This window comes from Condylostylus longicornis, unplaced genomic scaffold, assembly GCF_029603195.1.
Source record: "Condylostylus longicornis isolate FDR11 unplaced genomic scaffold, ASM2960319v2 ptg000092l, whole genome shotgun sequence".
Taxonomy (NCBI): domain Eukaryota; kingdom Metazoa; phylum Arthropoda; class Insecta; order Diptera; family Dolichopodidae; genus Condylostylus; species Condylostylus longicornis.
The window spans coordinates 1,688,492-1,700,757 of NW_026578060.1; the positions used below are offsets into that span (position 1 = coordinate 1,688,492).

Below are 12,266 nucleotides of genomic sequence, written 5' to 3' on the forward strand. Positions count from 1 at the left end.
ATTGTGCAATAAAGTATGTAATTATGTCCATGTCAGAATGTATTAATTTCCGTAAAAAGAATTTTTAAATCGAATTCTATATGACTAGCGGATGTTTCAGAATTTAGTTTAATAAACTTTACCACATACTCACAAAAATCTATTTATTTTATTCAGATCGTAATAAAATCTAGGTCAATTAGGTAAAATATACAATTAGATCAATACTTTTATAATAAGAATTTTAAAAAATGTTTTCAATTCACAATGAATACCCTAGACTCTTAGATGGTTGGCGCCACCACGTTTATTAAAATTTCGAAATTATTTCCGTTTTAAATGCAAAAATACCCATAGGTACAACAATATAATAGAAACATTTAAATGTACCGACTTATACTTGAATATCCATTCACGTATTATAGATACATATTTCACAGTGGATAGAAAATAAGAAAAATAAATTCAAAGAACACTCCCAAATCATTTTTCAATTTCTTTTCATTTTTAAATTCTGTTTTTTCCTTTACAATTTAAATATATCCTTTAAAAGTTTTTATATTATGATACTTTACTTATACTGCAAACATGTTCATGTACTTTACTAATCCCGATTTAAGTGAACTTTACAAGTCTAATTGTAACAAATTACAATTGGTACGACAATTATACGTTTATTTAACTACAAAAATGGTTTACTTACGTACCAGCGGATTGCAAAATGTAGTATCAATGTTTCTTCAAGTTTCTCGTCACTATGTTATTGTTACAAGGAGAGCAATATTATTTATGGATATGGTGATAATAATGTTGAAACTATTTTTGTAAATGGCGGGAAGGAATTGGGGTTTAGTTTTACTGGTATAACATGAAATGATTGTTCTATGGTAAAAAACTAAGACAATGCCGTTATCAACTCCTTTTTGACATTGGTGATATTCACAAGTCCCAAACTTTTTTTTAAGATTCAAACACGATTGGATGAAAACCAACAATCACATATTTTCAACAAGCTACAAAAATGAATGAATTTTTTAAACAAAATTTTAGTACTTTTTGCATATACTTTCTTCCATCGATATTGTACATTCGATTTACTGAATTTTCCAGTTGCTACGTATGTCATTTACTTTAAGACCCTTATATTTTGAGACTCTGCTTTGTTATTCTTAAAAGAAATATAAGCTTAAGTGGGTACTTATGTAAATGACGTACTGACAAAGAGGAGAACTAACATACCTATCCTTAGCCCGGAGCACATCTGCGTAATCGGATAACATATTGTTCGTTAGGAACTAAGAAAGAAATCAGAAAGGAGGCGGTCAGAGTGCTGGAGCGATCGGGGCTGCGACAGACCAAGAAGGTTCAAGATGATTATTACCAAAAGCGTTCTAAGAAAATTATAGGATTGGACAAGAATTAGGTGAGAATTCTTGCCAAGGTCTTGTCAGGGCATTGACGCACTTAGATAGCTTGACCGGGAAGAGAAAACGGTTGAAGATTGTGTGGGAAGGATAAGGAGACCTCACTATGATATTCTTGCTCATAGTAGAAGACAAATACTGGCGAGCTTTGCTCTCACAACGGTCTTCCGGGCCTCAAAAGATGCCTCCATGCCTCAATAGATCCTCCTATTAGGGCATGCCTCCAATACGTTTATATACACGAACGAGGTGCCTTGTTACCTCGGTGTTACAAGTCTATAATATACAAAAATTAAATTCTTCATCAATAATTGGACATTCGCTTTGAATGAAAAAATTGCAAAATTAATTTAAAATTTTTATATAAAAAAGAAATAAGGAATTGAAATGACTTTTTAATTTATTTTATTCATTATGTTTTGTACGTTTTGTTGGAAGTTATAAATGTATTAGACAATTAAGAAGTCATTTTGAATGGAACAAAATTTTTAAACTGTAAAATATTTAAAATTTATGGATTTCATTTATTCCCTTTTTTTATTTTTTTATTTCGTTTATTTGTTTTTAAATAATTGAATATTTTTTCATTTTTAAAAATAGTTTTTTAAACTTTTATAATGCGAAAATAATTTGCAATGTGTAATATCGTATACGTCTATACAGCTAAACATATAGTATAGCACGTGAAATTTTCCCACTTCATTTATACAAAGAATATTTTATTATAGATTATTTAATACAACTGAACCGGAAATAATATTCATTATATTCCTAAAGGATAATAGATATTAAATTCATAAAAAAAAAAAGTAAAAATAAATCACCTTCACTTTTTCCCCTTTATACACAAAATTTTAAATTTGTTCAATTTGTAAATTGGCACGATCTAAATTTTGTTATGTATATTAAGAATACATATATGTATAAATGTAGTTATTGTTATATAATATAATATAAAATTACATATTGTCGCACATGTACATGTTAAATATATTGAAATTTTTACTAAATGTTTTATAATATCATAAATTCAATTCAATATTCTTTAATTCCTTAAATTTCGTTTATGACTTATTCTTTTAATATAAGTAATTTGGGGAACATATACACACATATACAATTACAGTTATTTCAAATAAATATAACGTAAAAGAAAAATTAAATCATCAAAAAAAGAAAAATTGGCTCAGTATCAAAATTTTATCAAACTTTTAAAAATGAAAATAGAAAAATTACAAAAAAACAACAAAAATAAAAATATTAGACAAAAATTTTAAAGGACTTTTTACACTTTCATGTCATTTTTAAAACTATACTTTTATACACACGTGCATATGTATATATGATTATGCCTTTTTAATTTTTTGTCCCTTTTAAACATTTTTATAACATTTCATATTTTTGGATTAGTTAAGTACAAAAGTTTTAAATTTTTACGAAAATTTTTGAAAATAAGACCAACATACTCGTAAGTTTATTAATTTGATGTTTGCTTAAAACAGACGTAACATTAAGTGATAATTCGGTTCATTGACGTTATATAAAAATTATTGTAAATGTTATTCAAGGATAGACTGCCTTTAAGTAAAGAAAGTTTACGTAATTTAAGTGAGTAAGATACGCTAAGTTTTCATTATTTAATTTTAATTACAAAATTTTTAGCCAACATTACAAATATTAAATTTTCGATTGCAGTTTGTAATACCTATGATAATAATACGACGACTTTTGATAAATAAATTATAAAAATGCCTTGAAGCACATCTTTATTAAGATTTTAGCATTTCATCACATTGAATCGGGAATAAATCGTCGCATTTGTATTACATATACTTCAAATTCAAAAATGTTTTGGAACTTTTGTTTCAAGTTTTATATAGTGTTTTTGGTTTAATGAACTTTAAAAAATCTAATATATTTACTTATTTACTCATACAAACATATTGTGAACATGAAATTCAAACTTAATTACTATAAGAACTGATTATAATTTGCATACAAAATTCATTCTTACCATACCCACAATTTACATATAGTTATACTATGTACATTTTTTTATACTATTTAATCTAAGATATATAATAAATAGAAAACGTATAGAAGCGTGTGGAATAGAGTACAATTACAAAGTTAATTAGTATTAAAAACAAAGGTATATTTTCACATGTACAATACATCAATTCATATAATATGTATATATGCTACAGAGTATAAAAATATTTACATGCATGACGTAATTTTCAAGTATCCTTTTTCTGTTTTCTTTTTTTTCAAAGTATAACGATCGAAAAAAAATAATCTCTTTTGTGTGAAAAATAATGCGGAGAACATATGAAAAATTGAAAAGTTTTTTTTGGATTTAATTGAATTTATTTCGAATTGAAGGATTTTTTTTTCTATGATGGTCAATAAAAAATTCAATGACTTTAAGAAAAAAAAAACTATAATCATAGGTAACTACTGTGTTATGGGTATTATATGTTCAAGTACTTTTAAAAGGTGTATTGCGTTAACTTATTGAAATTTACTTACAACTGCACTTTTCCAATCCACGCAAGTTGAAAGAGCTTGGCCCTGAATGTATTATATAAGTATAGGAATTATAATATTGAATCTAAAGTGCTGTAAAATTTCTCACATGAGAAATGTGCTGTAGAATGCTAAAAATAATAAAATTATTTTTTGTAGAATTTATTAAGATTGCCCACATAATTTCATTTTATTTTTGCCTACAGTTAATTCGTGTCTTGCTTATCATGGTTTACTTGAAAAGAAAAATACATATTATTAGGCGATACTAGTTACACATTATTATTTCTACCCATGTGAATTACGTACATATGTATATAACGCTGCTAATAAAGTATACTATAATTGAAGGTCGATCATTTGAATAATTGTCCGGGCCTATTTCGTTTAATAAAATTTATGTCTCTCTTGATACAGAGGGGGCGCGAACTGGCCAAAGTTGGTCGTCTAGATTAGAGACTATCGGTGGGTGTATATCCGCTGGGCACTGTCTCTCGATGGTCAATCTGTAAAACATAGAAAAGTCGTAGAGGCGAGAGCCTGGGAGACTACGAACCGTTGGAGCTTTTATTGTATAAATGCGAGGTGGTGCTCGCCTACGACTGAGTTACTTCGGAAGGGACTTTGTAACCTATACGGAAGTCTCACGGCTTGAGACGGCTGCTAAACTGTAATTCGTCAGAGGTTTACACATAGCGCTACTGAAGGTGGGGGTGGAAATCATAAAAAATTCTTTGGTTCGACGTGAGAAGGACTAAGGACCTCGGTCCCCTCGGAAAAAGAAGAAATAATTTAACATCGTATACACAATTTGATCAAGAATAAAATATTCTTTACTCAATGAACAAAAATTTTTTAAAAATTAACAAACAAACAATAAAGAGTCAACAATGAAACTATAAGTGTCACATAATTAATAAATGCTTTTAATAAAATTTAAAAAAAAAAACTTGGGAAATAAAATGAAAATTTTTTACCTGAACATCTTTTTTTTTTCATTTTCCTCATAAATATATCTACATATAAAATGTTGCAATGAAATTGAAATTTTTATAGAAACTCAAAGTAGAAAAGTTTTTCTATTATAAAAGTAGGAAAAAATTGTCTCTAATTAACATGTAGGAGTAGGCAATACTTTTTTTTTGTTTATTTATTTTTTATTACTCAAAAGTTTTCTTAAAATTCACATAAGTCTTTTAATTCTCGTTTTTTTTATTAAATCTTTTTATATCGTTATTAAAAAACTTTATTAATTCATACATATATTTTTTTGTACATATCCTCTTAAATCACTTTATGTATAAAAACGAAGATAATGACAGCAACAAAAGAGGGAATATGTTTAAAGCACTTTTTTTCATCATATCGTCATGTATTCTTTTCTTAATTGGTTTAATTTGCAGTAAAACTAAATTATATCCTTTTATCTGTTGTTATTGTTTTTGCTTTTTTTCACCTACGGTACATCATTATTCTCATTAAAACGAGCTCACCTTCTTAATTTTTTTCGTTGTATGTACAACATGACTCTTTTACTTTGTGTATATGCACTGACATTTGCGTGTGCTTTGTTGAATGACTTGTCATGTTAGATGCAGGAAGGATATGTGTAAAACATAGAACATATGTTTTATGACATTTTTAAAGGAATTTATTTAAATCTCATCAAAAACAATGAAAAAATCAGTTTTAGATAACTTCTAATAAGCGTTATAATATTTTTGCTTATAACCTATATAATAATAATAATAATAATATGAAGAAGAGTATGTACAAGGTCAAAAATGTTTCTACGAAAAAAAAACACAAAAAATAGCAAAACAAAAAAAAAATTACAGAGTACAAGGATTATTAAAATATTTTATAAAATTTTTCTATTTTACTTCTTCTTTCTCTTTATTTTTATTTGTTTTTATATTGAGTTGAAGTACATACATATGAGATGTGGCCCATATATTGTAAACACATACTTCCACTTTACTATACTTGCATACCTTAAAACAGTTCATCATCAATCATCAATATCACTTTCACCATATGTATATTGCATATGGGATGATGAAAATTTTAATAAATTGATATTTTACACATATATGTACGTACACACATACATGTATGTGTGTATACAACCACACCTTCATGTTAAAATTGTATAGACTGTAGGAAAATAATTTTTTTTTATTTTCTTTTATTCTCTTTCTCTGTTTACATACATTTTTAGTGCCATTATCACGTGTATCGAAAGCCTTAAAAACACGTGAAATTTCGAAATTCCATTCAACCACTTCACATATTTATTATAATATAACATGAGAGACATATTATTGTTCTTGAATTTTAGGTTGGTAGGTGAGTATAGTGAGTATATATGCATATATAGTATTTTATCTACAATAGTATGTGCATAATGGTAAGAACAATATAACCATTCATGCAATACTTAACACTATTCTTTGTAAATTTAATTCATCACTCTGATATTACGAAGGTTTTTTGTTTTTGTGTAGTTTCTCCTGTTCTTTTATAATATTACATTATATATAATTTTGTTTCTCTTTTTTATATTTGTCACTTGTCAGATAATGATATGGTATCCCCATATAATATATTTTGTATATGCAAAATAAGGATTTGGTCGGCTATATGTTTTGTATACACTTATGAATAACATAGACTGTACATTTAATTTTTATGTAACTTACAAAAAAAAAAGCAAATTTGTCAACAAAAATTACATTTAGTCACGAAATAGTAAAATTTTCATTTAGCTTGACAGAAGAAAATTTTTTTTTGGTAAATTTTCATAAAAAAAAATTTGTTTTTTTTTTCTGAATTTTAAAAAATTTTTTTAAAAAATTTTCGTTTTTGACGCAATTAAATAAATAAAAAAATTTTCCCCTCAAAAATCCTTGGAATTTGGAAAATTCTTTTGAAATGGGTTCTTATGAAAAAAGTAGTAAGGCACTACAAGATTGAAATGTACATGACTAAGTTGAAGACCTTGATACTATATAGACGATTTAAGAAATGTACACGAAAATTAATAATTACACTCATTTATTAAAATTGTCATTACTTTTATTACCAAGTAGAAGCCCCAAACTCTAAAAGAATGATGTGTCAAAAATTCTATTAGGCAAGATAATTTTTCTTCAAACTAAATTGCGCTTTATTTTACATTTACTCAATGAAACTCAAATGAAATTTCTCATTCATCAAACCTTTTATAGTAATGGAGATATATAAAAATATCCTACACTTAAAAGACCGAAATTCAGAAAAGTACCCCAGTTTATAATCTTAGAAATTTTAGAATTCAACAAATTTGAATAAAATTTCTGAAAACTGCAATAATAAAAATAAATTAATCAATATAACTTTGAAGCTTGTACGATATAGGTGTGATCTGTGAAAAAATGGAGTGGTTAAGCAGCTTCAAGGATAATTTGTAAGAAATTAATCATTTATTGACTAAGAATTCGGTACCTCCCGTACACATTACATACTATAAACTCACCTGTGATCATTTTCTCACGTACAACTAATTGAGTTTTCTATTATTATAGTTGCTGTATAGAAGAATTTATTTGTTACTAAATATTAAAACTATAGAAATCAATAAGGTTCGTCTTCAACTTTTGAAACCAAAACAAAACCTAATAAAACCCCAAAAAAAAAAAAAAAACAAAAATTACAAATTTAAAAAATAAATTTTCACTTTAAATAAAGTGAACAAAAAGTAATCAAATTTTATTTAATTTAAATTCAAGTTGCATTTGAAATTTTTTTTATTACGCGAAATGAATGTTCAATGACTAAAAAAGAGATAAAATCAAAAAAACAAAACGTCAATTGAACTCCGGAATATCTAATTTAAATTATATGTAAAGAATAATGACACTTTTTAAATAAAACTTTTAAATTTTGCCGGGAAAGTGTTTAGTTTTTTTTTTTTTTATGTCATGATAGTATTTAATGAATAACAATAATTGTGTCTTGTAGGTAAAATTTCATTATTTTTGTTTTAATATTTCATAAAATAACTTGCATACTCTACGCAACACATGTCAACTCACTCTTTTATAATTTATATGTATATTATATATATAAAGATTTCGTTTTAGAATTGGTTATTTAAAGATTTTATGCCTGAACATATTCGTCTGCAGTGGCAAAAACTATTGCAATATATTGCCGACCAATCTTATTATTAAACATAGATGTTATTATAGAAACCCCACTATTATTTACTTGGTAAAGTAGATTAAAAAAATTTGAAATATAAATTGTAATTTTAGCTATTTCAACATTAAATAAGCACATTTTTTCAAAATTTTTTTGGAAAAGTGCTAAAAACCATATTCGAAAAATAATTCACGATATCATAATTCACGTGCTCCTAAATATATGCTATTTTTCACTCTTTTTACAATATGAATTTTCTTTATGTTCCAATTCTTGCACATTTATTACATTTGTTTTGCAAAATGGATGACCTTCGTATTGAGGTAATTTTATATTTTTTGTTATTTTTTCATATGCAAATCAAAATAATTTAAAATTTTTTCTTATAGTTTTGGTAAGAGAACTGTAAATTCCCAGAATATCTTGGAATAGTATGACACTTTACGTATTTGTATTACATATGGTATTCCTACACATATTTCTGTCGTAGTAATTATGTAACCTATAATTACCCTAATTTCACTTTTCTTCTGTTCAAATAACCAATGTTATTACAGTTAATTTTAACTTCCAACATGTTATTATAATTGTTATCTACTAACTTATTAACTAAATGCTGATTGTTAATTAGATTCTTTTAATAATGAATTAAAAGTAAATTTTTACATAACTTGCAATTTAATAAAAACAAACTCAAAATATATAAATGCTTTTTCTCAATATACGATAGTGTAACAAAAGTTTAATTTTGAAAGGTTAATCTTAAATGTAGTATTGTATGTTTTTTTCATATTCCAAACTTAATCTTTAGAGCTAATTCTATATCGTTATCACCACTTATCTTTTATCATACAAGTTCAGCACTAAACATATAATCACTCAAATTAAAATTCAAATAAATTTTTTAGTATATTCTCATTATTTCCCTTATTTTAAAAACAAAAAACATCAACCTCGTTTTCATACACAACCACATACACATATTTTAATTTTACAGTTATGTAAAATATTCGGTATCTCATCTACTGTCGCACATTTTAGTTTAACAACGTGCTTTTTCTAATAAAAACATGACTCGTTTATATACTGAAATATAATAATACACTTATACATTTACATTCGAATAGAATTTTCATATAAGCATAGATAGAATAATATTACATTTTCACTCAAAAATTTTTCACTCAAAATCAGTTGAGAAAACAACGTTATATCATATATCAATTTTAGAATACCAAAAAAAAATGAAAATCAAAAGAAAATCTTTAGAATTTCATTTTCATTTCGCAAATATTAAATAAATAAATGTACATATATGTATGTACATAGACTTGCATATAATATATATGTATTTATGTGTATACATACAACGCACAAATAAAATAGAAGAAGAAAATAAATCATAATGTACGGGAATGGTTAGTTGGTTAGTAGAGTTGAAAGAAAATCACATAGTATAAAAAAACATTTATTTCTTTTTTTTCAGTTGCAGTTGAAACTTTGAAGCGTAAAGTTTAGTTCGATATTGGCGCCATCGTTCTTAATATAGAGAAATAAAAATACCGCATTTTGGTTTATAACTTACAGTTATATACGCGCGCTTTTTCTTTGTTTTTTGTTCTTTTTTGTATTTTGGTAAAACAAAAAAAAATAAAATTATTTTGTAAAATATTTTGGTTTTTGTTTTTTCACATTTTTTTATTTTATTTTTAAAATATTTTGGGAGGGAGAAATGTAATTAATTAAACGTTTCAGTTGAAATATTTCTAAAAATTTAATATTTCTTGTGTTTTATTAAGTTTTAAAAGTACCATCATATATATGTATACTTAAATTTGTATAAATATAAATATCCTCATATGTGTATGTATTACAATAAATTAAATTAAAACAATAAATTTTATAAATTTATTAACAAATAATTTACGAAAATGTGAAGAAAATTACTTAAATTTTTAAAATAATAAAATTATGAAAGAGTGCCAATGTAAATTTCAAAAAAAAAAAAAACATTAAAGAAGAGAAATATTAGAATTTTAAGAATTTTTTTTTTTAAATTTTAATTCCATGTATATTATGTATATAGAAACGAAGTGTTTAAAATAAGCTGAACAAAAAAAAGAGAAAACGAATAAAATCAGCTGATTTATAATTAATTAATTTGAAAACTTATTAAGTTTTGTTTTCGTTAAAAGAAAATAAATTAAATAAAAATTAAATAAAATGTTTAAAATATTGATATTAAAAAATAAATTGAAAAAGAATCTTGAAATAATGTAAATTTTAAATAATTAAAAATTTAAATTGAAATTTTTTAAATCACTTTTTAAATGAAGGCTACTGTAAGTTATAAGATTAAATAGAACTTTTCACTTGTGTTTTGTAGTCCAATTATTTATTTTTCGGTTTCAATTAAATGAAAATGTTCTTGCAAGTTTTCTATTTGCAAAAATATAATTTTGTGTATGTTTTAAAAAATCCGATGAAAACGCTCGTTAGTAGGCTGAACTCCAAAATTTCTTTCGAATGTAGAATGCGGTGGTCAAATGTGATTTTTCTAAGAATTGTTAGCAAAGAAATTCGATTCAATCCTTGGCTTTTATTATAACAGTTTTCTAATTAGATTGTTGTCAAATTTTAAAAATCTGCCAATATTAATTATTGTCTTATATTTAGGATATTTTTTCAAAAATTAGGTTAAAATCGTTCTTTTGTTGAACAAAAACAAAAAAAATCAATCCAAATAAGGAAAGAAGTTTTATTTCAATTAATTATTTAAAAATATTCATTGGTTTTTTATTTATTATTCTACAAATTTCGAACAATACTGATGTGTATAACTATATATATGTACTAATATGTAAGTACTAATATGGAACTATATATATATAATTTAAAAAAAATTAATATGGGACAAAGAGATCATGAAAACGTTGTATGTCATTTACAAATCATGCAATCTTTGTGAATTTGAAAAATTAATTGCAAAGTAAATTTTTTTGAACAATTTTAAATACTCGAATTTAAACGATTTTAAAATGCTCGGATCTTTATTTGTAAAAGATAAAATCAAAGTTAAAATTTTTTTTTTCTTTAATCAAAAAAAAAACAAAATTCACAATCTCCCTACGTTGTAAGGGAAAGTGTAAGTTGTAATTTGACATTTGCTCTTTTTAATCAAAATTAAGTCATTAATAAGATTTTTTTTTGTGGCAAACTTGATCTTAGTAAAAATTTCATTTTCATTTCGGAAGATTGTATTACGGGATGACTATGTACTGCGATCATCGAGGATCAGTTGTGACCATCTACTGAGTTTCTGTTCCGAAAGAACACAGTTTCTTTACGGTAAAATACGTAATTACAAAAAGTTTACTGTACAATAAGTAAATACAACACTCTGCTAGAACAGTGCTAAGATCTTACTTTAAGACACACATTTTTACAATAAATTTTATTTGCTAAAACTTGCGCAATTTCATTTCTGAGTTACTTTAGTTGTTGATAATAAATCACTTTCTAATTATCTAATTATCGTATAGGAATTTTTTGGAAAATCTCATAATAATGAACCATTATTTTCAATATTGCTTTTCGTTTCCCTCGAATTCAGTAAGAATTAACTTTTTGATTAACTTAAATAACTAAATAAATATCATTTGCAGAACTAGTTTTGTCCAATAACTAAATTAAAATTAATTATTAAATTAACAGATAATCAAAAAAGAATTTTACAACTTCAACTTTTGTGACCACATATATACATATGTCTATAAAACTTTATGCACCCAATTTAAATATTTTTCAAGGTTTCACTACATTATTAATTTGAAAAACATATACATATGTAAATACAAAAATATCACACATGGGAAATGTCCACTTAATATTGAATAAATGAAAATATAAAAATTTAAAAACAAAAAATGAATTTTTATGAATGGACCATTTTTTACGTTAATAATGAAAATAAATTATAATTATGCGATTAGGTGTTTTTATTTTGTAAAATAAAAGTGTATAGTAATTTAATAATGAATTTAATAATCATTGTTTTAATTGCTGTTCTTCAAAATTCCAAAAATTATAATTATTGAATGAAATATGAGAATTGCATATTACAGAAATTGAGAATGTATGTGCGTCTCA

At 24.9% G+C, this 12,266-nt stretch overlaps 1 protein-coding gene across 5 annotated transcripts in view; it reads left to right on the forward strand.

The window, feature by feature from the left end:
* LOC129613823 (venom dipeptidyl peptidase 4) overlaps positions 1–12,266 on the forward strand; it is a 73,912-nt gene that overhangs the window by 5,997 nt on the left and 55,649 nt on the right. For 2 of the 5 annotated variants that reach the window (XM_055528113.1, XM_055528111.1), the window contains exon 1: positions 9,615–9,752. The exons of 1 other annotated variant lie outside the window; for it this stretch is intronic. The gene's annotated coding sequence lies outside the window, so the exon portion shown is untranslated. Of the gene's footprint in view, positions 1–9,614; positions 9,981–12,266 lie in introns of those variants that run through there. 2 more of the 5 variants (XM_055528112.1, XM_055528114.1) reach the window with 2 other exon arrangements.